The sequence below is a fragment of the Salmo salar genome, chromosome 04 (genome assembly GCF_965601325.2).
Source record: "Salmo salar chromosome 04, fSalSal1, whole genome shotgun sequence".
Lineage (NCBI taxonomy): Eukaryota > Metazoa > Chordata > Actinopteri > Salmoniformes > Salmonidae > Salmo > Salmo salar.
Genome location: NC_138294.1, coordinates 36,588,406 through 36,616,114, shown reverse-complemented (window position 1 = coordinate 36,616,114; position 27,709 = coordinate 36,588,406). Strand labels below are relative to the sequence as shown.

General features: G+C 42.9%; 1 protein-coding gene across 5 annotated transcripts in view; it reads right to left on the bottom strand.

Annotated features, from left to right (window-relative positions):
- Window positions 1-27,709, bottom strand: part of LOC106602826 (stromal interaction molecule 1) — a 113,219-nt gene that overhangs the window by 70,637 nt on the left and 14,873 nt on the right. The window lies entirely within an intron of this gene.

The following is a 27,709-nucleotide window of genomic DNA, read 5'->3' as shown; positions in this document are numbered from 1 at the left end:
TGAATGTGTGTGCACACAATGCATGCGTGCGTGTAGTATTGGCCAAGTGAATGTGCAGGGCTACGGGGTTAGACCTCATGATCTAACTATAAAATAAACTGGTCTTAATAGACTAGGAACCACACACAGTCCTCATTGGGAAAATGAGTACAGTGATGTGATACTTACAGTATACAGTGCATTCAGAAAGTACTCAGACCTCTTGACTTTTTCCACATTTTGTTACGTTACAGCCTTATTCTAAAATTGATTCAATAGTTTTTCCCCCTAATCAAACTACACACAATACCCCATAATGACAAAGCAAAAACAGCGAAGCACCTTTGGCAGCGATTACAACCTCAAGTCTTCTTGGGTATGACTCTACAAGCTTGGCACACCTGTATTTGGGAGTTTCTCGCATTCTTCTCTGCAGATCCTGTCAAGCTCTGTCAGGTTGGATGGGGAGTGTCACTGCACAGCTATTTTCAGGTCTCTCCAAAGATTTTAGATCGGGTTCAAGTCTGGGCTCTGGCTGGGCCACTCAAGGACATTTAGAGACTTGTCCCAAAGCCACTCCTGCGCGTCTTGGCTGTATGCTTTGGGTCGTTGTTCTGTTGGAAGGTGAACTTATGCCCCAGTCTGAGGTCCTGAGCGCTCTGGAGCAGGTTTTCATCAAGGATCTCTTTGTACTTTGCTCCATTCATCTTTCCCTCGATCCTGACTAGTCTCCCAGTCCCTGCCGCTGAAAAACATCCCTACAGCATGATGCTGCCACCACCGTGCTTCACCGTAGGGATGGTGCCAAGTTTCCTCCAGGTGATGGTTAGAATTCAGTCCAAAGAGTTCAATCTTGGTATCATCAGACCAGAGAATCTTGTTTCTCATGGTCTGAGAGTCTTTATGTGCCTTTTGGCAAACTCCAAGCGGGCTGTCATGCACCTTTTACTGAGGAGTGGCTTCTGTCTGGCCACTCTACCATAAAGGCCTGATTGTTGGAGTGCCGCAGAGATGGTTATCCTTCTGGAAGGTTCTCCCATTTCCACAGAGGAACTCTAGAGCTCTGTCAGAGTGACCATTGGGTTATTGGTCACCTCCCTGACCAAGGCCCTTCTACCCTGATTGCTAAGTGTGGCGGGGCGGCCAGCTTAGGAAGAGTCATTAAGAATGATGGAGGCCACTGTGTTCTTGGGGACCTTCCCCAGATCTGTGCCTCGACACAATCCTGTCTCAGAGCTCTACGGACAATTCCTTCGACCTCATGCCTTGGCTTTTGCTCTGACATGCACTGTCAACTGTGGAACCTTATATAGACTGGTGTGTGCCTTTTCAAATCATGTCCATTCAATCAATTTAGCACAGGTGGACTCCAATCAAGTTGTAAAAATATCTCAAGGATCATGGAAACAGGATACACCTGAGCTCAATTTTGAGTCTAATAGCAAAGGGTCTGAATACTTTTCTAAAATATCTAAATACTTTTTTTGTTTAGTCATTATGGAGCACTGTGTGTAGATTGCTGAGGATTTAAAAAAATTAATCAATTTTACAATAAGGCTGTAACGTAACAAAATGTGGAAAAAGTCAAGAGGTCTGAATACTTTCCGAATGCACTGTATGTTATGTGATCCAATGTGATGCTATGTGACACTATTCTATGCTAATTGATGCTACAGAATGTTATCTAACCCTCCGTTGGTGAACATATGACAACCACTTTCAACTGTCTGCCTTGGGACCAAAACGTTGTGGGTTCAATGTCACTTACAGACAGGCCTGCTTTCATTGTACACAGCATGCAAGTCATTGTACGCAGCTGTGAGTCTGACAACAATTATAAGCATGTTATTTTATTTTACTGAAATGTACACTGATTGCAGAAAACATTGAGGACACCTGCTCTTTCCATGACAGATTGACCAGGTGAATCCAGGTGAAAGCTATGATCCCCCTATTGATGTCAGTTATTAAATCCACTTCAATCAGTGTTGATGAAGGGGAAGAGACAGGTAAAAGAAGGATTTTTAAGCCTTGAGACAATTGAGACATTGATTGTGCATATGTGCCAATCAGAGGGTACATGGGCAAGACAAAATATTTAAGTAAGTTTGAACAGGGTATGGTAGTAGGTGCCAGGCGCACCGGTTTGTGTCAAGAACTGCAACACTGGTGAGTTTTTCACACTCAATAGTTTCCCGTGTGTATCAAGAATGGTCCACCACCCAAAGGATATCCAGCCAACTTGATACAACTGTGGGAAGCATTGGAGTCAACATGGGCCAGCATCCCTGTGTAACGCTTTCGACACCTTGCAGAGTCCATGCCCCAACGAATTTAGGCTGTTGTGAGGGCAAAAGGGGGGGGGGGGGGGGGGGGGGAGTGCAACTCAATAGTAGGAAGGTGTCCTTAATGTTTTGTACACTCAGTGTATGTTGTGGGACAGCAGGTAGCCTAGTGCGTTAGAGCGTTGGGCCAGTAACGGAAAGGTTGCTGGATCGAATCCCCGAGCTGACAAGGTAAAAATCTGTAGTTCTGCCCCTGAACAAGACAGTTAACCCACTGTTCCCCAGGTGCCGAAGATGTGGATGTCGATTAAGGCAGCCCCCTGCACCTCTCTGATTCAGAGTGTTTGGCTTAAATGCAGAAAACACATTTCAGTTGAAGACATTCAGTTGTACAACTGACCAGGTATCCCCCTTTCCGTGTGTGTGAGCGTGAGAGATGTTGCTAACTGTGGGATTCTTTATCCTGCTTGGCTCATTGGACAGGTCAAAGTCCATGTTTGAAGTTGTTGAGTGGTATGGGGGTTTTGGCAGTACACTGTAGTTGTAGGCCTATTTGTTCCAAAGTAGAGACACCCACAGTAGCTACTGTAACTGAAAACTGGCAGTGTCTGCTGTGGCAGTTGGGAAGGGGCAAGTTACTGGAATGTCTTGTATTGTATTTATAATCTATTGGCTTTTTAAGAGAATTGACATGAGTGTATTCTTGTATTTAAACAAAATAAAAAAGTGCATTCTTAGTAGATTTAATCTGTCAATGTTCATCTCAAAGTGCACCAGATTGATGCACTTAGCTGTAGAAATTAAATGTTCTTTCTTCTGGTGGAGACCCCTGGACCCGCCTACTAGGGTTCCCCATTGGGCTTTGGGCTAAGCCACAAATGTCCTCAAATCCTAGAAACATCTCTGCACACTCACACAGCCAAAACCATTCTAGCTATATAGCCTAGGTTATTTCCATGTAAAAGGACCCATGAGCACCAACATGTGAAGTTCATAGGAGCATGTCAAATTGTGTGTCAAATGACATTTTTGAGAAATGAAGGCATATGGAATTTTTTCAATCATTTTCCATCCCAAAAATGTTGAATAAGTAAAGGCTTTGATATCTTGTTAAACAAATGGAAAAGGGGTCTTATGAAACATCTACCAGAAAAAGTCAACAGGAATTAGACATGCTTTAAAACACAATAATGCTGAAGTAAAGACCCTGCCAACTAACACCAACACTTTTACTTAGTTTTGGAGAAATTATTCTGCCTTCTGTAAGTTTAAGAAACCTTGCCTTATGCCTTGAAATTATGTTACCAAAAACCCACATATCTTGAAGACAATGAAAGTTCACAGAAGTAACAAGTAAAAGCAGGCCTATTAATTACTTACAGATTATTTTGATGAATTATTAAGTGATAAATAAAATGAACAGAATTCCTGAAAGAATCTGTAACGGAATTTCTGCAATTGACAGTACATTACAGTAGAGCACAGCACAGTACAGTAAAGCCAAGTAGAGTTCAGTACATTACAGTACAGTACAGCACAGTAGAGTAAAGTACATTACAGTAGAGCACAGAGTACAGCACAGTACAGTAAAGCAAAGTAGAGTATAGTTTAGTACATTACAGTACAGTAGAGCACAGTAGAGTACAGTACATTACAGTAGAGCACAGAGTACAGCACAGTACAGTAAAGCAAAGTATAGTTCAGTACATTACAGTACAGTAGAGCACAGAGTACAGCACAGTACAGTAAAGCAAAGTAAAGTATAGTTCAGTACATTACAGTACAGTAGAGCAAAAACAAGTAGAGTATAATTCAGTAGAGTAGAATAGAGTCGTGTAAAGTTAAGTACAGTACACTGTAGAGCACACTAGGGTTGACTATACAGAACTGTTCTGAACTCTACTCCACTATATTCTACTGTTCTGAACTCTACTCCACTATAGTCTACTGTTCTGTACTCTACTGAGCTCTACTGTGCTGTACATTGATGTGCAAACTTGTGAAACATCGATGTCTATAATTGGTTCAGATTTGGTCTGGTCCGGACCAACCAAATTTGGTTGAATAATACCCAAATATGCAATATGGATTTCCCCCTACTGCAATCCATGAAACACACACGTGACACCATACACTAGATACAGTGAGGGAGCAGAGAAAGGAGGTGGAAGAAAGAGGAGTAGCATTCCTTCTGGAATGAAAAGAGAAAACAAGTGGATGTTAGCGAGAGGCCACAGTGCATTCCTTTCCAAATGAAGAGAGAGAGAGAGAGAGAGAGCATGAGAGGAAAGGGAGAAGGACAGAGATCAGTTAAATGATTTTCCTAAATGAATTGTGCCTTCCCAGAATTACACACACACTGTTCTCCTGTTGTGTGTGTGTAAAGAGATCTGAGGAGTCTGACAGAGAACTGGAGCCATGAGGATTTATACAGCGTTCTGTATAGACAGGTCATATCTCTCTCTCCCTCCCTCCAATTCAGTGGGCTTTATTGGCATGGGAAACACATGTTAAGATTGCCAAAGCAAGTGAAGTAGATAATATACAAAAGTGAAATAAACTATAAAAATGAACAGTAAACAATACACTCACAGAAGTTCCAAAATAATAAAGACATTACAAATGTCATATTATGTACAGTTGAAGTCGGAAGTTTACATACACCTTAGCCAAATACATTTAAACTCAGTTTTTCACAATTCCTGACATTTAATCCAAGTAAAAATCTGCTGTCTTAGGTCAGTTAGGATCACCACTTTATTTTAAGAATGTGAAATGTCATAATAAAAGCAGAGAGAATTATTTATTTCAGCTCTTATTTCTTTCATCGCATTCCCAGTGGGTCAGAAGTTTACATACACTCAATTAGTATTTGGTAGCATTGCCTTTAAATTGTTTAACTTGGGTCAAACCTTTCGGGTAGCCTTCCACAAGCTTCCCACAATAAGTTGGGAGAATTGTGGCCCATTCCTCCTGACAGAGCTGGTGTAACTGAGACAGGTTTGTAGGCCTCCTTGCTCACACACGCTTTTTCATTTCTGCCCACATATTTTCAATAGGATTGAGGTCAGGGCTTTGTGATGGCCACTCCAATACTTTGACTTTGTTGTCCTTATGCCATTTTGCCACAACTTTGGAAGTATGCTTGGGGCCATTGTCCATTTGGAAGACCCATTTGGGACCAAGCTTCTTTTTTTTTCACCTTTATTTAACCAGGTAGGCAAGTTGAGAACAAGTTCTCATTTACAATTGCGACCTGGCCAAGATAAAGCAAAGCAGTTCGACACATACAACAACACAGAGTTACACATGGAGTAAAACAAACATACAGTCAATAATACAGTAGAATAATAAGTCTATATACAATGTGAGCAAATGAGGTGAGATAAGGGAGGTAAAGGCAAAAAAGGCCACGGTGGCAAAGTAAATACAATATAGCAAGTAAAACACTGGAATGGTATATTTGTAGTGGAAGAAAGTGCAAAGTAGAAATAGAAATAATGGGGTGCAAAGGAGCAAAATAAATAAATACAATAGAGGTAGTTGTTTGGGATAAATTATAGATGGTCTATGTACAGGTGCAGTGATCTGTGAGTTGCTCTGACAGCTGGTACTTAAAGCTAGTGAGGGAGATAAGTGTTTCCAGTTTCAGAGATTTTTGTAGTTCGTTCCAGTCATTGGCAGCAGAGAACTGGAAGGAGAGACGGCTAAAGGAGGAATTGGCTTTGGGGGTGACCAGAGAGATATACCTGCTGGAGCGCGTGCTACAGGTGGGTGCTGCTATGGTGACCAGTGAGCTGAGATAAGGGGGGACTTTACCTAGCAGGGTCTTGTAGATGACCTGGAGCCAGTGGGTTTGGCGACGAGTATGAAGCGAGGACCAGCCAACGAGAGCGTACAGGTCACAGTTGTGGGTAGTATATGGGGCTTTGGTAACAAAACGGATGGCACTGTGATAGACTGCACCCAGTTTATTGAGTAGGGTATTGGAGGCTATTTTGTAAATGACATCACCGAAGTCGAGGATCGGTAGGATAGTCAGTTTTACGAGGGTACGTTTGGCAGCATGAGTGAAGGATGCTTTGTTGCGAAATAGGAAGCCAATTCTAGATTTAACTTTGGATTGGAGATGTTTGATGTGAGTCTGGAAGGAGAGATTACAGTCCAACCAGACACCTAGGTATTTGTAGTTGTCCACATATTCTAAGAAAGAACCGTCCAGAGAAGTGATGCTGGACGGGCGGGCAGGTACGGGCAGTGATCGGTTGAAGAGCATGGATTTAGTTTTACTAGTATTTAAGAGCAGTTGGAGGCCATGGAAGGAGAGATGTATGGCATTGAAGCTCGTCTGGAGGGTTGTTAACACAGTGTCCAAAGAAGGGCCAGAAGATTACAGAATGGTGTCGTCTGCGTAGAGGTGGATCAGAGACTCACCAGCATCAAGAGCGACATCATTGATGTATACAGAGAAAAGAGTTGGCCCAAGAATTGAACCCTGTGGCACCCCCATAGAGACTACCAGAGGCCCGGACAACAGGCCATCTGATTTGACACATTGAACTCTATCAGAGAAGTAGTTGGTGAACCAGGCGAGGCAATCATTTGAGAAACCAAGGCTATTGAGTCTGCTGATGAGGATGTGCTGATTGACAGAGTCGAAAGCCTTGGCCAGGTCAATGAAGGTCAATTAACTTCCTGACTGATGTCTTGAGATGTTGCTTCAATATATCCACATACTTTTCCAACCTCATGATGCCATCTATTTTGTGAAGTGCACCAGTCCCTCCTGCAGCAAAGCACCCCCACAACATGATGCTGCCACCCCCGGGCTTCACAGTTGGGATGGTGTTCTTCGGCTTGCAAGCCTCCCCCTTTTTCCTCCAAACACAATGATGGTCATTATGGCCAAATAGTTATATTTTTGTTTCATCAGACAAGAAGACATTTCTCCAAAAAGTACGATCTTTGTCCTCATGTGCAGTTGCAAACCGTAGTCTGGATTTTTTATGCCGGTTTTGGAGCAGTGGCTTCTTCCTTGCTGAGCGGCCTTTCAGGTCTTTCAGGTTATGTCGATATAGGACTCGTTTTACTGCGGATATAGATACTTTGTACCTGTTTTCTCCAGCATCTTCACAAGGTCATTTGCTGTTGATCTGGGATCGATTTGCACGTTTTGCACCAAAGTACGTTCATCTCTAGGAGACAGAACGCGTCTCCTTCCAGAGCGGTAAGACGGCTGCGTGGTCCCATGGTGTTTATACTTGCGTACTATTGTTTGTACAGATGAACGTGGTACCTTCAGGCGTTTGGAAATTGCTCCCAAGGATGAAGCAGACTTGTGGAGGTCTACAGTTTATTTTCTGAGGTCTTGGCTGATTTCTTTTGATTTTCCCATGATGTCAAGCAAAGAGTCACTGAGTTTGAAGGTAGAGCTTGAAAAACATTCACAGGTACACCTCCAATTGACTCAAATTATGTAAATGAGCCTATTAGAAGCTTCTAAAGCCATGACATCATGGAATTTTCCAAGCTGTTTAAAGGCATAGTCAACTTTGTGTATGTAAACTTCTGACCCACTGGAATTGTGATACAGTGAATTATAAGTGAAATAATCTGTCTGTAAACAATTGTTGGAAAAATGACTTGTGTCATGCACAAAGTAGATGTCCTAACCGACTTGCCAAAACTATAGTTTGTTAACAAGACATTTGTGGAGTGGTTGAAAAATGAGTTTTAATGACTCCAACCTAAGTGTATGTAAACTTCCGACTTCAACTGTATATATAGAGTGTTGTAACGATGTGCAAATGGTTAAAGTACAAAAGGGAAAATAAGTATTTGTTCTTCACTGGTTGCCCTTTTCTTGTTGCAACAGGTCACAAATCTTGCTGCTGTGACGGCACACTGTGGTATTTCACCCAGTAGATATTGGAGTTTATCAAAATCGGGTTTGTTTTCGAATTCTTTGTGGGTCTGTGTAATCTGAGGGAAATATGTGTTTCTAATATGGTCATACATTTGGCAGGAGGTTAGGAAGTGCAGCTCAGTTTCCACCTCATTTTGTGGGCAGTGTGCACATAGCCTGTCTTCTCTTGAGAGCCAGGTCTGCCTACTGCGGCCTTTCTCAATAGCAAGGCTATGCTCACTGAGTCTGTACATAGTCAAAGCTTTCCTTAAGTTTGGGTCAGACACAGTGGTCAGGTATTCTGCCACTGTGTACTCTCTGTTTAGGGCCAAATAGCAGTTTGCTCAGTTTTTTTGTTGATTCTTTCCAATGTGTCAAGTAATTATCTTTTTGTTTTCTCGTGATTTGGTTGGGTCTAATTGTGTTGCTGTCCTGGGGCTCTGTGGGGTCTGTTTGTGTTTGTGAACAGAGCCCCAGGACCAGCTTGCTTAGGGGACTTTTCTCCAGGTTCATCTCCCTGTAGGTAATGGCTTTCATATGTAAGGTTTGGGAATCGCTTTACTGGATTTTGATAATTAGCGGGTATCGGCCTAATTCTGCTCTGCATGCATTATTTGGTGTTTTATGCTGATACATAGAGGGTAATTTTGCAGAATTCTGCATGCAGTCTCAATTTGGTGTTTGTGCCATTTTGTGAATTCTTGGTTGGTCAGCGGACCCCAGACCTCACAACCATAAAGGGCAATGGGTTGTGCAATGGGCAATATTTTTAGCCAGATCCTTGGTACGTCGAATTTTATGTTCCTTTTGATGGCATAGAAGGCCCTTCTTGCCTTGTCACTCAGATCGTTCACAGCTTTGTGGAAGTTACCTGTGGCGCTGATGTTTAGGCCAAGGTATGCATTGTTTTTGTGTGCTCTAGGGCAATGGTATCTAGATGATATTTGTATTTGTGGTTCTGGCGACTGGACCTTTTTTGGAACACCATTATTTTGGTCTTACTGAGATGTACTGTCAGGGCCCAGGTCTGGCAGAATCTGTGCAGAAGATCTAGGTTCTGCTGTAGGCCCTCCTTGGTTGGTGACAGAAGCACCAGATCATCAGCAAACAGTAGACATTTGACTTCAGATTCTCTCTCTCACACAGTGCATGCTGGGAGTTTTTTGGAGTTTGAGTGTTTGGTTTGGAGGGCTCTGTCCTAACTTATTTTCTTGATTCTCTCCTTGGTCTTTCTTTCAATTTTTATTTTCTATGGTGGAGGGTTAATGCACTGTATGTTTTACCGGTACCCTCAGTTTTTTCAAAGTTAGGGTGGAAGAGGACAGAGTTTTAGTTTCCTGGGGTTTGGAAGGTGTGGTGTGCGCGATGGCTTCTCAGCCTAGCGCGGAGGAGACGCTGTCGATACGGCATGGATTCAGGTGTGTTCCTGAGAATGGAGTTAAGGTGGAGGAGGTTCTGCTCGCGGTCGGTGAACAGGAAGGAGCTGAATTTATACATTCCGCTTCCAGAATGAACAAAGTGATGGTTGTGTTCATGAAAAGAGCTAATTTGGTGGGTAGGTTCATTGCTAGTGGAATATTTGTAAGGGGTGTATTGGTGCCAATTTCTTCTCTTTCTACCCCTTTGACCAGGGTGGTAGTTGCAAATTTGCCTCCATTTATTACGGATGATCAATCAGGAAAGAGCTAAGTCGGCAGGTTTTCGGGCAGATGCCATGAGAACAAGTTTTCCGTGATTGAGCGTCCCGGTACACAATATGTCTGGTCCTTGTGTACTGTAGAGTCCAGATGGGACTTCAGTCTGTTAGAGAGGACCTTGGAAAATATCTTGTAGTCTGCACAGAGCAATGCCACAGGCCTCCAGTTCTTAAGTTCACACAAGTCACCAATTTTTGGCAGGAGAGTCAGAGCCACCCGACGGCAGCTCAACAGCAACTCTCCTACCCCGAAGCATTCACGCAACACGCAAAAGAAATCCAGTCCAATTATTATTTTTTTTAACTCCACTGGGAGTCCATCGACCCCCGGTGCACGGTCGGGGGCATCTGGGTTACAGCCTCTGCCAGTTCATGGGAGAGCAGAGGAATGTCCATTTCATCCCTCTGTGCCAGAGAGAGCTTAGGGAGTTCTGCAAACAAGACCGGAGCACACATAGGATCACACAGTTCTGCCCTGTACAACTCCATATAAAACTCCACATTCCTCTCCCGCATCTCCCCACCACAGAGGTCACCCTCCCATCAGACAGCCGTAGACAATGCATAAGCTTGGCTTCACCGCTGTGTCTTTCCAAACCAAAGAATAAGGAGCTGGGAGCGTCCATCTCCTTGAGTATGGAGAACCTAGCTCTTACAAGTGCTCCCTTTGCTTTAACCTGGAAAGAACTTCCCAGGACCCTATGTAATTCAGCTAAATTAGCCTGGAGGCCTACATTGCCTTGCCCCACCATCTCTATCTCCATCTCACTAATACTGCGCTCGAGTTCCCCCAATACTCTCCTAGCCTCTGAGGATGAGAGAGCTGTGTACTGTTGACAGAAAAGCCACATTTTGACTTTCCCCACATCCCACCATTGAGTCAGAGACTCAAACTCCTCTCTTTGTTGCCCCCACCTTTCCCCCAAAAATCTGGAAACCTGAGCAAAAAGTAGCATCTTGTAAGAGCTTTACATTAAACTTCCAATAGGATGCCTGCCGAGGCCCTGGTGAAATAGACAGCCGAGCCATGGTTATGTGGTGATCCGAACAACCCACCGGGAGAATGGTAGCGCCCAACAGCCTATTGTTCTGATTCCTGGACATGTAAAAACGATCAAGTTGGGCTGCACTCACTCTAGCCCCAAATACCTTAACCCATGTACACTGTCTTGTGTCAGGATGTCTAGTTCTCCAAACATCCACTAGGTCGAACTGATTAATGATGTCTCTTAACACTCCCACTGACCCTGAATGAGGCTCTTCCCCATTTCTGTCTTTCGTAAAATCCAGCAGATCTCTCAGACTTCTCCTCTGCGGCCCTGAGGGCCTGGCTGCTAAGGCCCACATGAGAAGGGGATGTGGGGCCAGGGCTGTGAGTGTGGGAGGAGCCTATCTTCCACAACCAGACATCCCTCTGATATTTGTTCAGTCGGCCACCCTGCAGAGGCGACTGATGGCAGAAGGCTTACTAAGGCTTGGTGACCTGCGACTGCTGGGAGAGGATGGGTGGAAAACCATGCAAGTCCTGGCACAACAAACAGGAAAAACGTCTCTTAGGCTGCTGGAGAGATTCCTGGAGGAGGTCAAGGAGGCACTGTCAGTAAGGGGGGTGTTTGAGCGGCCAAGGGGGGAGGGGCCACCAATGTTTCCACCACTGCAGGTGACTGCAGAGACTGGGGACTGGCAAGGGGGTCTGTAGGACTTAAGATTTTAACACTCAGAGCCTGGGGGAGTTTGAGTGGGTGGGTTGCAAAGCCCTCTACAACCTCTGCATTAAGGTAAGGAACATTAGGAGCCTAACAGGAGTGAAGGCACATCAGTGGCAGGTGGTATGTGGGGCGGAGAGTATGGTGGGTTTTAGATGGAGGGGGCTCTACAAACCTCCAGTACAAAAGAGACCAGGGGACCTCCAGTGGAGGGTTCTACATGGAGCCATGGCCACTAACAGCTGGTTGGCACGGGTTGCACCGGGAGTCAGACATGGGTGTCCTTTCTGTGTAATGAAAGAAACTGTGATTCATGTGTTTTCTGTGTGCACCAGGTTAATGCCATTAATGTCTCTGTTGGAATATCTGTGTGAGAGGTTGGGGGTGGAGTTTACTGATGGGATGTTTATAATGGGATACAGGTATTCAAATAAGGAGAAGGCCAAATGTGTGTTGTTGAATTTTCTATTTTCTCAAGGAGGGAACAGCATCAAAGGTGGGGGGATAACAGACCCTTTACTATTATGAAAATGATCACAACTATTTCATCGTAATGTTACATCTTTGAAAACAGATCTGCAGCCTGCCGTGCCCTTAGCTAGCTATGTGCTTTACAAGGACTAGAGGATGTACAGTGCCTTCAGAAAGTACTCACACCCCTTGACTTTTTCCACATTTTGTTGTGTAACAGCCTGAATTTAAAGTGGATTAAATTGAGATTTTTTGTCACGGGCCTACACACAATAACCCACAATGTCAGTTGAATTATGTTTTTCGAAATGTTTACAAATTATTTAAAAATGAAAAGCTGAAATGTCTTCAGTCAATAAGTATTCAACCCCATTGTTATGGCAAGTCTAAATAAGTTCAGGAGTAAACATTTGCTGAATAAGTCACATAAGTTGCAATAATAGTTTTTAACATGATTTTTTTTGAATAACTACCTCATCTCTGTACCCCACACATACAATTATCTGTAAAGTCCCTCAATCGAACAGTGGATTTCAGACACAGATTCAACCACAAAGACCAGGGAGGTTTTCCAATGCCTTGCAAAGAAAGGAACCTATTGATAGGTAAAAATTTAAAAGCAGACATTGAATATCCCTTTGAGCATGGTGAAGTTATTAATTACACTTTGGATGGTGTAGCAATACACACAGTCACTACAAAGACAGAGGTGACCTTCCTAACTCAGTTGCTAGAGAGGAAGAAAACTGATGATGGATGAACAACATTGTAGTTACTCCACAATATTAACCTTATTGACAAAGTGCAAAGAAGGAAACCTGTGCAGAATACAAATATTCCAAAGCATGCCTCCTGTTTGCAACATGGCACTAAAGAAATACTGCAAAAAATTTGGCAAAGCAATTCACTTTTATCCTGAATACAATTTTTTATGTTTGGGGCAAAACCAATTTATACACATTGCTGAGTATGCTTGTAATCGTTTAGGACTGGGGAGTTTTTCAGGATAAAAGAAGAAACATAATGGAGCTAAGCACAGGCAAAATCCTAGAGGAAAACCTGGTTCAGTCTGCTTTCCACCAGACACTGGGAGATTAATTGACTGTTCAGCAGGATAATTACCTAAAACAGAAGCCCAAATCTACACTGGAGTTGCTTACTAGTGAATGTTCCTGAGTGGCCTTGTTACAGGTTTGACTTAAATCTATGGCAAGACTTGATAATGGTTGCCTAGCAGTGATCAACAACCAATTTGACAGAGCTTGAAGAATTTTGAAAAGAATAATGGGCAAATGTTGTACAATCCAGGTGCGCATAGCTCGTAGACTTACCCAGACAGTTGTAATCGCTGCCAAAGGTGCTTCTAAAAAGTATTGACTCAGTGGTGTGAATACTTATGTAAATTAGATATTTCTGTATTTCATTTTCCAAAATTTTGCTAACATTTCTAAAAACATGTTTTCACTTTGTCATTATGGGGTATTGTGTGTAGATGGTTGAGAAAAAGTTTGTATAGTAACCGTAGCTACAGGGAAGTCGCTTGCTGTTGAGTGAAAACGTCATATTTAACATTAGCCTAGTTAGCTAGCCAGCTACTTGTTGTAAATACCAGGGCTGGTCTTCAAACTGTTACAGGGTCTAATGACAATACCAAGCATGTAATTCAGTGGCGAACACGGCCAAAGAAAATAACATTTTGAGTTGGCCATGTGGTCATAGTTAACTATCTTGCCACTGCACTATGCACTGCCACTAGCTACAGCTAACATTAGTAACGCGGTAGCCTAGCCACATTCCTATTGTCACGTCCTGACCATAGTAAATGTACAAGGTCTGATGACAACACTGCCACTAGCTATAGCTAACATTAGTAACGCGGTAGCCTAGCTATATTCCTATTTTCCACAGCGGTGCTGGTCCCAACACTTTTCTTCTAGTTCTCCTGATTTGTCACTCCGGTTTATTTGTGTTAAACTGATTGTAATGTTCATGCAATAATAGCTTCTACCTGAACGTTCACAGGCTGAATGGGTCTAGCTAGTTTCATTGCACATAACCTGTTAAGATGAAAGTAATGGTAAGCTGCACTCCTTACTGTTTCACCTCAACACTCCAATTTGATAAAATATGTGGTAATCTAGCTATCTACAGAAATCTCACACAACTCTACTTTGCTCATGTTTTGGTTAATGTTTTACTTCATCTTATGCCTTTTCAGTATCTACGTGAAGGAGTGTGAGCTGGAGAGACATCTGTCACCTGCATGGGTGAAAAAGAGGTGGGAGAACCATAAGCAAAAATACACGTTAACTTGACGTGTGTTGCTGTGCTGTACTTGGCTAATGAAGTAAACCTTTTCTCTGAGAGCAAAAAACACCTTCCCATCTATTTCTTATGCTTCACCAGTACATTCATGTAAGTGTGAATATATACATGTTAGAAAGGTGAAACTATTCCAGAGAAATGTAATTAGCATAATACCTTTTACAGGCCTTTACATGTAGTATGTTTGATTCTGAAAGCTATTCTTTTCCATTTTTTCAGGAGTTCTGCTAAATGACGTAAATGTAAATGTAATGTAAATGAGTTCAAAGCTTTTTCCATTGGAGTCAGAGGTTGCCACTCCATCATCAGCCCACCGGTCATCTCCTCCACTCCCTCTCAGAAGGGTCCAGATGTGGAGGCGGGAGAAGTAGGTGACTGCCAGGGAGGCACGCCTTAGTGACCATTTTAGAGGCCATGATTAAGAAGTCGTTTTATGTATTTTGTTTCAAGGTGAAACAGTAACGAGTGCAGCTTAGCATTACTTTCACCATAACAGGTTATGTGCAATGAAACTAGCTGGCTAGATAACTAGGCTAACTTTAAATAGGAAGTTGTCGCTCAACAGCAAGTAACTGTGTAGCTAATGTTACTGTTCGAACAGTTATAACTTGTAGTCCTACTAAAGCACATAGCTAGCTAAAGGCAGTCATAATCCTTTTAAGGAGAACAAAAACAACTTACATTTGAACACTACCACAGAAGCTTTGCTATTCGCTATCTACCAAGTTGTTTTGTCCGTGTGTGTGTGTGTGTGTGTGTGTGTGTGTGTGTGTGTGTGTGTGTGTGCCTGTGTTGCTTGCACACGCGTGTTGCTGTACTGTACTACTCATCTATCCGTGACATAACCAGCGTCAAATACAGTTCCCCCACACTGGCACTCCCATCCCGTAGTTAAACTCCTAGCTAAGTGGCTAGAAACCTTCATACCGGATTATGTAGTGTTTACATAGCTAATAAGTAGCTCTTATGAAGGGTCTAAGGCAAACTGTGAGTGATATTGTTTAGCTATAGCTGTGAGGGGTGGATAGGACTCTGCTTCTACTCAGGGAGATGGACAGGCAGTAGGATTCCTGCAGTGATGGGCTGCATCCCAAATGGCACTATATTACCTACATAGTACACTACTTTTTACCAGAGCCTTATGGCCATATAGGAAATAGGGTGCCATTTGAGGAGCAACCATTGACTGTAGCAGAGCATTCAGACAGCAGGGGTAAATATTAGGATTAGTTTCCACCAGAGCAGAGCAGGGCTTTGTACCAAATAGCACCCTATTCCCTTTATAGTGCAATGTAGTAAACAAAGGTTCAATCAGTAAGACTGGCCTGAATGCTCATTTAAATTCATCCAGTAATAGTGCTGAACGATTAACCAACATTTCACATTTTTGTTTTGTTACTAAACAACTAATTGACTGACGTCGGATCAAATACTTGAATTCCATTTAGTTCGTTTTTTTGTGAGCCCATTCACAAAATAAATCAATAACTATGTGGGACACTGTGATGAAGGGAGATGTAGTTTTCATTAAACAAATATTCAACCTAGCTCAGTGCAGAGACGTGGTAATCAACTACAATGACCATATTCCATTGCGCCAGTTTTTTTCCGGCTCAAATGGCTCAGATGAAGAGGTGATGCGAGAGGTTTCACTCTCGCCAAAATCTGTCCAAAATAAGCCCAATGTGTTTCTATGGGTTTCTTTTGGAAGTAGTGCACTGTAAAGGGAATATGGTACTGGTCTCTGGTTAAAAGTAGTGCACAGTAAAGGGAATAGGGTACTGGTCTCTGGTTAAAAGTAGTGCACTGTAAAGGGAATAGGGTACTGGTCTCTGGTTAAAAGTAGTGCACTGTAAAGGGAATAGGGTACTGGTCTCTGGTTAAAAGTAGTGCACTGTAAAGGGAATATGGTACTGGTCTCTGGTTAAAAGTAGTGCACTGTAAAGGGAATAGGGTACTGGTCTCTGGTTAAAAGTAGTGCACTGTAAAGGGAATAGGGTACTGGTCTCTGGTTAAAAGTAGTGCACTGTAAAGGGAATAGGGTACTGTTCTCTGGTTAAAAGTAGTGCACTGTAAAGGGAATATGGTACTGGGCTCAGGTTAAAAGTAGTGCACTATAAAGGGAATAGGGTACTGGTCTCTGGTTAAAAGTAGTGCACTGTAAAGGGAATATGATACTGGTCTCTGGTTAAAAGTAGTGCACTATAAAGGGAATAGGGTACTGGGCTCTGGTTAAAAGTAGTGCACTGTAAAGGGAATATGATACTGGGCTCAGGTTAAAAGTAGTGCACTATAAAAAGGGAATAGGGTGCCATTTGGGACACAGCCTATAACACTTCAGACAGTTGTCTTCATCACATCTTTCCTTTCCCATCACATACTCCTCCATCATGGTAGAGTGGAGTCTATTTCAGTCCCACAGAACTTCCTGTAGCAGCGTCACCACATGTCAGAAACCAGTAAACTGTGGTGGTGAGAAACACAGAGCCTCCCACACTATCTCTCCAGCGTCGCTAGATACACGCACACACGCCAGACCCACGCACGCACGCACACACACACACACACACACACACACACACACACACACACACACACACACACACACACACACACACACATGAAGACACAAAGAAAAAACTTGACGAGCCACAGACTAAAAGATACTAATGATGAGGAAGAGTCGTTGGTCTTCTTTACTGAAGTCAAGAATGAGAGTACAATAGAGACCAGTGCCGTTTCAGATGAGGGAGGACAATCTTTTCTTTTTTTTTATGAGCATGGCCTTATTTCTATTACAGCATATTGGATGACTGTCATTCATATTCCATTCACCCAGTTCAATGTAACAGTGATAGGTTTAGGTTACAGTCATTCATATTCCATTCACCCAGTTCAATGTAACATCGATGGGTTTAGGATTCTGTCATTCATATTCGCACCGTTGAATGTAACATCGATGGGTTTAGGATACTGCCATTCATATTACATTCACCCAGTTCAATGTAACAGTGATAGGTTTAGGTTACTGTCATTCATATTCACCCAGTTCAATGTAACAGTGATGGGTTTAGGATACTGTCATTCATATTCCATTCACCCAGTTCAATGTACCAGTGATAGGTTTAGGTTACTGTCATTCATATTCCATTCACCCGGTTCAATGTAACAGTGATGGGTTTAGGTTACTGTCATTCATATTCCATTCACCCAGTTCAATGTAACAGTGATGGGTTTAGGTTACTGTCATTTATATTCCATTCACCCAGCTCAATGTAACAGTGATGGGTTTAGGATACTGTCATTCATATTCACCCAGTTCAATGTAACAGTGATAGGTTTAGGATACTGTCATTCATATTCCATTCACCCAGTTCAATGTAACAGTGATAGGTTTAGGTTACTGTCATTCATATTCACCCAGTTCAATGTAACATCGATGGGTTTAGGATAATGTCATTCATATTCACCCAGTTCAATGTAACAGTGATGGGTTTAGGATACTGTCATTTATATTCCATTCACCCAGCTCAATGTAACAGTGATGGGTTTAGGATACTGTCATTCATATTCACCCAGTTCAATGTAACAGTGATAGGTTTAGGATACTGTCATTCATATTCACCCAGTTCAATGTAACAGTGATAGGTTTAGGTTACTGTCATTCATATTCACCCAGTTCAATGTAACAGTGATGGGTTTAGGTTACTGTCATTCATATTCCATTCACCCAGTTCAATGTAACAGTGATGGGTTTGGATACTGTCATTCATATTCCATTCACCCAGTTCAATGTAACAGTGATAGGTTTAGGTTACTGTCATTCATATTCACCCAGTTCAATGTAACATCGATGGGTTTAGGATACTGTCATTCATATTCACCCAGTTCAATGTAACAGTGATGGGTTTAGGATACTGTCATTCATATTCCATTCACCCAGCTCAATGTAACATCGATGGGTTTAGGTTACTGTCATTCATATTCACCCAGTTCAATGTAACATCGATGGGTTTAGGATACTGTCATTCATATTCACCCAGTTCAATGTAACAGTGATGGGTTTAGGATACTGTCATTCATATTCACCCAGTTCAATGTAACAGTGATGGGTTTAGGATACTGTCATTCATATTCCATTCACCCAGCTCAATGTAACATCGATGGGTTTAGGTTACTGTCATTCATATTCACCCAGTTCAATGTAACATCGATGGGTTTAGGATACTGTCATTCATATTCACCCAGTTCAATGTAACAGTGATGGGTTTAGGATACTGTCATTCATATTCACCCAGTTCAATGTAACAGTGAAAGGTTTAGGTTACTGTCATTCATATTCACCTAGTTCAATGTAACAGTGATGGGTTTAGGATACTGTCATTCATATTCCATTCACCCAGTTCAATGTAACAGTGATGGGTTTAGGATACTGTCATTCATATTCACCCAGTTCAATGTAACAGTGATAGGTTTAGGTTACTGTCATTCATATTCACCCAGTTCAGAGTAACATCGATGGGTTTAGGATAATGTCATTCATATTCCATTCACCCAGTTCAATGTAACAGTGATAGGTTTAGGTTACTGTCATTCATATTCACCCAGTTCAATGTAACAGTGATGGGTTTAGGATACTGTCATTCATATTCCATTCACCCAGCTCAATGTAACAGTGATGGGTTTAGGATACTGTCATTCATATTCACCCAGTTCAATGTAACAGTGATAGGTTTAGGATACTGTCATTCATATTCCATTCACCCAGTTCAATGTAACAGTGATAGGTTTAGGATACTGTCATTCATATTCACCTAGTTCAATGTAAAAGTGATAGGTTTAGGTTACTGTCATTCATATTCACCCAGTTCAATGTAACATCGATGGGTTTAGGTTACTGTCATTCATATTCACCTAGTTCAATGTAACAGTGATAGGTTTAGGATACTGTCATTCATATTCCATTCACCCAGTTCAATGTAACAGTGATAGGTTTAGGTTACTGTCATTCATATTCCATTCACCCAGTTCAATGTAACAGTGATAGGTTTAGGTTACTACATCATACTAAAAAGTTCCCTATACCCAGTGGCGGATTTAAGTATAGGCGACAAGGGCAGCTGCCCAGGGTGGCATCTTGCCGGGGGCGCACCATTACGGAATGGTGACAGGTGCGCGAGAGGGAGCCCTTCCAGACTCCCTCTGCCTACCCAAGGACGTCAGAGGACAAAAATCAGTTAACCACCTAACCGAGGAACTCAATTTAACCTTGCGCAATACCCTAGATGCAGTTGCACCCCTAAAAATTAAAAACATCTGTCATAAGAAACTAGCTCCCTGGTATACAGAAAATACACGAGCTCTGAAGCAAGCTTCCAGAAAATTGGAACGGAAATGGCGCCACACCAAACTGGAAGTCTTCCGACTAGCTTGGAAAGACAGTCCCGTGCAGTATCGAAGAGCCCTCACTGCTGCTCGATCATCCTATTTTTCCAACTTAATTGAGGAAAATAAGAACAATCCGAAATTTCTTTTTGATACTGTCGGAAAGCTAACTAAAAAGCAGCATTCGCAAATGGAGGATGGCTTTCACTTCAGCAGTAATACATTTATGAACTTCTTTGAGGAAAAGATCATGATCATTAGAAAGCAAATTACGGACTCCTCTTTAAATCTGGGTATTCCTCCAAAGCTCCATTGTCCTGAGTCTGCACAACTCTGCCAGGACCTAGGATCAAGGGAGATACTAAAGTGTTTTAGTACTATATCTCTTGACACAATGATGAAAATAATCATGGCCTCCAAACCCTCAAGCTGCATACTGGACCCTATTCCAACTAAACTACTGAAAGAGCTGCTTCCTGTGCTTGGCCCTCCTATGTTGAACATAATAAACGGCTCTCTATCCACCGGATGTGTACCAAGCTCACTAAAAGTGGCAGTAATAAAGCCTCTCTTGAAAAAGCCGAATCTTGACCCAGAAATTATAAAAAAAACTATCGGCCTATATCGAATCTTCCATTCCTCTCAAAAAATTTTGAAAAAGCTGTTGCACAGCAACTCACTGCCTTCCTGAAGACAAACAATGTATACGAAACGCTTCAGTCTGGTTTTAGACCCCATCATAGCACTGAGACTGCACTTGTGAAGGTGGTAAATGATCTTTTAATGACGTCAGACCGAGGCTCTGCATCTGTCCTCGTGCTACTTCTAGGCTGGACTACTGCAATGCTTTACTTTCCGGCTACCCGGATAAAGCACTAAATAAACTTCAGTTAGTGCTAAATACGGCTGCTAGAATCCTGACTAGAACCCAAAAATTTGATCATATTACTCCAGTGCTAGCCTCCCTACACTGGCTTCCTGTTAAGGCAAGGGCTGATTTCAAGGTTTTACTGCTAACCTACAAAGCATTACATGGGCTTGCTCCTACCTATCTTTCCGATTTGGTCCTGCCGTACATACCTACACGTACGCTACGGTCACAAGACGCAGGCCTCCTAATTGTCCCTAGAATTTCTAAGCAAACGGCTGGAGGTAGGGCTTTCTCCTATAGAGCTCCATTTTTATGGAATGGTCTGCCTACCCATGTGAGAGACGCAGACTCAGTCTCAACCTTTAAGTCTTTACTGAAGACTTATCTCTTCAGTAGGTCCTATGATTAAGTATAGTCTGGCCCAGGAGTGTGAAGGTGAATGGAAAGGCTGGAGCAACGAACCACCCTTGCTGTCTCTGCCTTGCCGGTTCCCCTCTCTCCACTGGGATTCTCTGCCTCTAACCCTATTACAGGGGCTGAGTCACTGGCGTACTGGTGTTCTTCCATGCCGTCCATGGGAGGGGTGCGTCACTTGAGTGGGCTGAGTCACTGACGTGGTCTTCCTGTCTGGGTTGGCGCCCCCCCCTTGGGTTGTGCCGTGGCGGAGATCTTTGTAGGCTATACTCGGCCTTGTCTTAGGACGGTAAGTTGGTGGTTGGAGACATCCCTCTAGTGGTGTGGGGGCTGTGCTTTGGCAAAGTGGTTGGGGTTATATCCTGCCTGTTTGGCCCTGTCCGGGGGTTTCATCGGATGGGGCCACAGTGTCTCCTGATCCCTCCTGTCTCAACCTCCAGTATTTATGCTGCAGTAGTTTATGTGCCGGGGGGCTAGGGTCAGTCTGTTACATCTGGAGTATTTCTCTTGTCTTATCTGGTGTCCTGTGTGAATTTAAATATGCTCTCTCTAATTCTCTCTTTCTCTCTTTCTTTCTTTCTCTCGGAGGACCTGAGCCCTAGGACCATGCCTCAGGACTATCTGGCATGATGACTCCTTGCTGTCCCCAGTCCACCTGGCCGTGCTGCTGCTCCAGTTTCAACTGTTCTGCCTGCGGCTATGGAACCCTGACCTGTTCGCCGGACGTGCTTGTTGCACCCTCGACAACTACTATGATTATTATTATTTGACCATGCTGGTCATTTATGAACATTTTAACATCTTGACCATGTTCTGTTATAATATCCACCCGGCACAGCCAGAAGAGGACTGGCCACCCCTCATAGCCTGGTTCCTCTCTAGGTTTCTTCCTAGGTTTTTTGCCTTTCTAGGGAGTTTTTCCTAGGGAGTTTTTCCTAGCCACCGTGCTTCTTTCACATGCATTGCTTGCTGTTTGGGGTTTTAGGCTGGGTTTCTGTACAGCACTTTGAGATATCAGCTGATGTACAAAGGGCTATATAAATACATTTGATTTGATTTGCACGTCTCGTCAATGATATCATGTCACCGTGTGGGACTGTGGGTCAATTAACCTTGTCGGAGTGGGCGCCCTGATTCTAGTTTTTGAGCTAGGCAGGCTACTGCCTGGAAGGTCTCCCAGATGGGGAGGGGGGGCGGGGGTAGGTTGACCACAGGTCTCCCCACTGGAAGCCCGAGGTAGGTGGAGCGGGGGTAGGTTGACCACAGGTCTCCCCACTGGAAGCCCGAGGTAGGGAGAGCGGGGGAATCTATGAAATAGCGAACCTCTAACTTTGTACAGTTCTAATGCAATTAGTAAAATCAGTCACACAACGAAATGCTACCAAATAAACCACAATTCATTCACAATACTGTGACAATATAGTTTCACAGACATATTCTTGCATTTTTTTCTGGTTTGTGTGAAATCGTTAAGAATAATATAAAACCAGTCTGCACACCACCGAGGTGAATTGGTTTAGTCTTGACTCTTGGTTGACAGTGTTGGGGGATGGGTAATGTATTGATGCTCGAGTGCCAAATCAACACAAATTTGTGTCTATTTGTCTTTGTTACATTTACATTTTACATTTACGTCATTTAGCAGACGCTCTTATCCAGAGCGACTTACAAATTGGTGCATTCACCTTATGATCTTACTTCTTTTGAGTCTTATTTTTTTATATATTTTTATATTTATATCGTTTTAAATGTTATGATTATTTCTTTGTGTTGTTCCAAATCTCTGAATAAAAATTACAGTTAGTGCAGAATGGTGCTTTTATTTTTGGCGGGGGGTAGTTTTAAACAGTTTTAAACAAATTAAGCTAGAACCACCGCTGCCTATACCCATCATGAGGTTGCTACAACATAAGTGCACAGGTTGAGAGAAAAAAGTGACAAATTGACAGACAGTGACACATTCAATGCACACTCTTGCCTGAATCTAGCTGAATTAGGGTGTAATCATCAGTCCAACAGTTGCAAACTAGAGTTTCAATTGGACAAATGTAGATATGTTAATCACCGTTTTGTTCAGTTTGCTTCCATTTTTTCAACAGAATTGGCGGAATGAATATACCCCTGATCACTCGTAAACACAGTTCACTTTCATAACAGCCAAGTTGTATTCCTTCTCGCATCTATGCGCTCTCCTCCTCTCACCTTGTCCCTTCGCTTGTGGACTGCAATGCACAACACCAGCTCTGTGACCAGGTGAAAAAACCTTTCCAAGCCAAACCATATCATAACCACTACACACAGCCTACATCGTTGTCACCATATTAGCTAAAGTAACGTCATAGTCAGCTAGCTAATAGAAATAACACGTTAGTAAACCCGCTACAATCATGTAGTAATGTTAGTGTACAGTCAGTAAGCAGTTTAGCAGTTACACTGGCAGGCCCGGTGGCAATACATTTGTAAAAAAAAGAAGCTTCCCTTGACTTGGAAAAGTTCCAGTGTTGTGTTGGAAAGTCATAGCCAGCTAGCTAACATAGCGTCCCTCTGTTTGAGCAGGTTGTTTGAGTAGGCTAAATTAGCTAGCTGCATTTGCTAGCTAAGTAACACACACTGAAAAAAAATGAAATCTCTCTCTCTCTTTCTTGTCCTTCATTTTGGAAGAAATGAATTTGTTTTAAAACGGTTCTACTATTGTCTTTCTCTCTCTTTGAGTCAACTACTCACCACATTTTATGTACTGCAGTGCTAGCTAGCTGCAGCTTATGCTTTCAGTACTAGATTAATTCTCGGATCCTTTCATTGGGTGGACAACATATCAGTTCATGCTGCAAGAGCTCTGATAGTAATTACTTCCAGAGGACGTCCTCCAACCTATGTAAGTCTATGGATGGGGTGAGAGCCATGAGTCTCCTAGGTTTTGTATTGAAATCAATGTACCCAGAGGAGGACTGAAGCAAGCTGTCCTCCAGCTACACCATTGTGCTACCCTACACAGTGCTGTTGAGGCTACTGTAGACCTTCATTGCAAAATAATGTGTTTTAATAAATTATTTGGTGATGTGATTATATTTAGTATAGTTTTATCTAAAAAGGATAACTTTTTAAATGTTTTACTTTTTGTATTTTTGTTTACCGTAATTTCTGGACTATAAGCCGCAACTTTTTTCCCAGTATTTGAACGTCGCGGCTTAAACAATGACGCGGCCAATATATGGATTTTTCCCGCTTTCAAATTTTTTTCTCCAAAAAAACACATTCTGTGACGTGCTCAGTTTTTTGGCGGCATGAAGCTTTCATTAGACCAATGAAATTGACGAACGGGTTAAGGTCAAACATCTTTTTTGTTTACTGTTTAGATTAAATCGAGCGCTCTCAAACTTCCCATCATTCTGATTACGGTAGTCATTTTGTCACCCTGATTCCTGGGGGTACAACAAAGTATTTGCAGCCACTCGACATCAGTGTAAATCGTGCATTTAAGGTGGCGCTCCGTGTTCAGCGGGAGGTTTGGATGACAAGTGGGGAGAAATCCTTCACTAAAACGGGCCGCATGCGAAGAGCAATTTATGGTCAAGTCTGCCAGTGGGTCCTGACAGCGTGGAGCATTGTCAAAAAATCCACTATCATCAACGGGTTTCGAAAGGCTGGACTGCTGCATGTTGAAGAGGGCTCAGCGGGGGATTTGCCTCCGGATGAAAGTGACGAGAGCGACAATGAAAACGATCCAATATCAGATGAAGCAATTCTGAGGCTATTCAACTCCGACACCGAAGGAGAGGACTTCAGTGGTTTCAGTGCACAGGAGGAGAAAGATAGTGACCAATGACTTTCTTGGTAGGCTACTGTTTACTGCTAATTTTACATTTTTTGTTACAAGCCGTGTTTCGTTAAAGCCTATTTATTTTTGTTACAAGCTGTGTTTCGTTAAAGCTTATTTATTTTTGTTACAAGCCGTGTTTCGTTAAAGCCTGTGTAAAGTGAATTTGTTTCAACGTACCGGTAGGCACCTGCGGCTTATAGACATGTGCGGCTTATTTATGTTCAAAATAAAAAACAAATTAAATTCAGTGGGTGCGGCTTATATTCAGGTGCGCTTAATAGTCCGGAAATTACGGTAATTCACTGAGGAGGCTTCACTGATAGAGTCTGCTACTCTCTGTTCTTAATGCTCTTGAATCCAGCAACTAATTTTCTTTCAGGGAGGGCCATTGTGTGTGTGTGTGTGTGTGTGTTGTCATGTTTATTTTGGCTATGGATACATACCACTGCAGCACTGACTGCATCGCCAACTATTATTGACTTATGCATGGTTCATTAACTGGAATCTCATCAACACACACACGCACACAAAGAGAATGTATGAGAATTTTCTTCAGTTACTGTCACTGCCGTGCATATTCTCCCCCAAGCCGACATCGTGACGACTCAAGAAACTACACTGGACTTAGTGCAAACTGGAGACAGGCTTGGGCGGTAATACAGATTGTCATACCGACCTTGTGCCATAACGGGATATTTGCTGTTTTCAAATCCCACTGATAGCATTACTAACCTTTTGGATTACAGGGTAACAAGCACATGTAAAATCCAATAGAGAATGCTAACTAAATGCTAACAAATCAAATGTATTTGTCACATACATGGTTAGCAGATGTTAATGCAAGTGTAGCGAAATGCTTGTGCTTCTAGTTCCGACCATGCAGTAATATCTAACACGTAATCTAACCTAACAATTTCACAACAACTACCTTATACACACACACACAAGTGTAGAGGAATGAATACGAACATGTACATAGAAATATATAAATGGGTGATGGCCGAACGGCATAGGCAAGATGCAGTAGATGGTATAGAGTACAGTATATACATATGAGATGAGTAATGTAGGGTATGAAAACATTATATGAAGAGGCATTGTTTAAAGTGGCTAGTGATACATATGAGATGAGTAATGTAGGGTATGAAAACATATTAAGTGGCATTGCTTAAAGTGGCTAGTGATAAATTACATCAAGATGGCAAGATGCAGTAGATGGTATAGAGTACAGTATATACATATGAGATGAGTAATGTAGGGTATGTAAACATTATATATATATATAAAGTGGCTAGTGATAAATTGATTACATCAATTTTTCCATTATTAAAGTGGCTGTTGTTGAGTCAGTGTGTTGGCAGCAGCCACTCAATGTTAGTGATGGCTGTTTAACAGTCTGATGGCCTTGAGATAGAAGTTGTTTTTCAGTCTCTCGGTCCCCGCTTTGATGCACCTGTACTGACCTCGCCTAATGGATGATAGCGGGGTGAACAGGCAGTGGCTCGGGTGGTTGTTGTCCTTGATCTTTTTGGCCTTCCTGTGACATCGGGTGGTGTAGGTGTCCTGGAGGGCAGGTAGTTTACACCCGGTGATGCGTTGTGCAGACCTCACTACCCTCTGGAGAGCCTTACGGTTATGGGCGGAGCAGCTGCCATACCAGGCGGTGATACAGCCCGACAGGATGCTCTCGATTGTGCATCTGTAAAAGTTTGTGAGTGTTTTTGGTGACAAGCCAAATTTCTTCAGCCTCCTGAGGTTGAAGAGGCGCTGCTGTGACTTCTTCACCACGCTGTCTGTGTGGGTGGATCATTTCAGTTTGTCCGTGATGTGTACGCCGAGGAATTTAAAAAACTCTCCACCCTCTCCACTACTGTCCCGTCAATGTAGATAGGGGGCTGCTCCCTCTGCTGTTTCCTGAAGTCCACGATCATCTCCTTTGTTTTGTTGACATTGAGTGTGAGGTTATTTTCCTGACACCACACTCCGAGGGCCCTCATCTCCTCCCTGTAGGCCGTCTCGTCGTTGTTGTAATCAAGCCTACCACTGTAGTGTCATCTGCAAACATGATGATTGAGATGGAGGCGTGCATGGCCACGTAGTCATGGGTGAACAGGGAGTACAGGAGAGGGCTGAGAACGCACCCTTGTGGGGCCCCAGTGTTGAGGATCAGCGGGGTGGAGATGTTGTTACCTACCCTCACCACCTGGGGGCGGCCCGTCAGGAAGTCCAGGACCCAGTTAAACAGGGCGGGGTCGAGACCCAGGGTCTCGAGCTTAATGACGAGTTTGGAGGGTACTATGGTGTTAAATGCTGAGCTGTAATCGATGAACAGCATTCTCACATAGGTATTCCTCTTGTCCAGATGGGTTAGGGCAGTGTGCAGTGTGATGGCGATTGCGTCGTCTGTGGACCTATTGGGGCGGTAAGCAAATTGGAGTGGGTCTAGGGTGTCAGGTAGGGTGGAGGTAATATGGTCCTTGACTAGTCTCTCAAAGTACTTCATGATGACGGAAGTGAGTGCTACAGGGCGGCAGTCATTTAGCTCAGTTACCTTAGCTTTCTTGGGAACAGGAACAATGGTGGCCCTCTTGAAGCATGTGGGGACAGCAGACTGGGATAAGGGGGGATTGAATATGTCTGTAAACACACCAGCCAGCTGGTCTGCGCATGCTCTGAGGACGCGGCCGGGGATGCCGTCTGGGCCTGCAGCCTTGCGAGGGTTAACACGTTTAAATGTTTTACTCACGTTGGCTTCAGTGAAGGAGAGCCCGCAGGTTTTGGTAGCGGGCTGTGTCAGTGGCACTGTATTGTCCTCAAAGCGAGCACTTTGAGAATATTTTGTACAGTTTCTG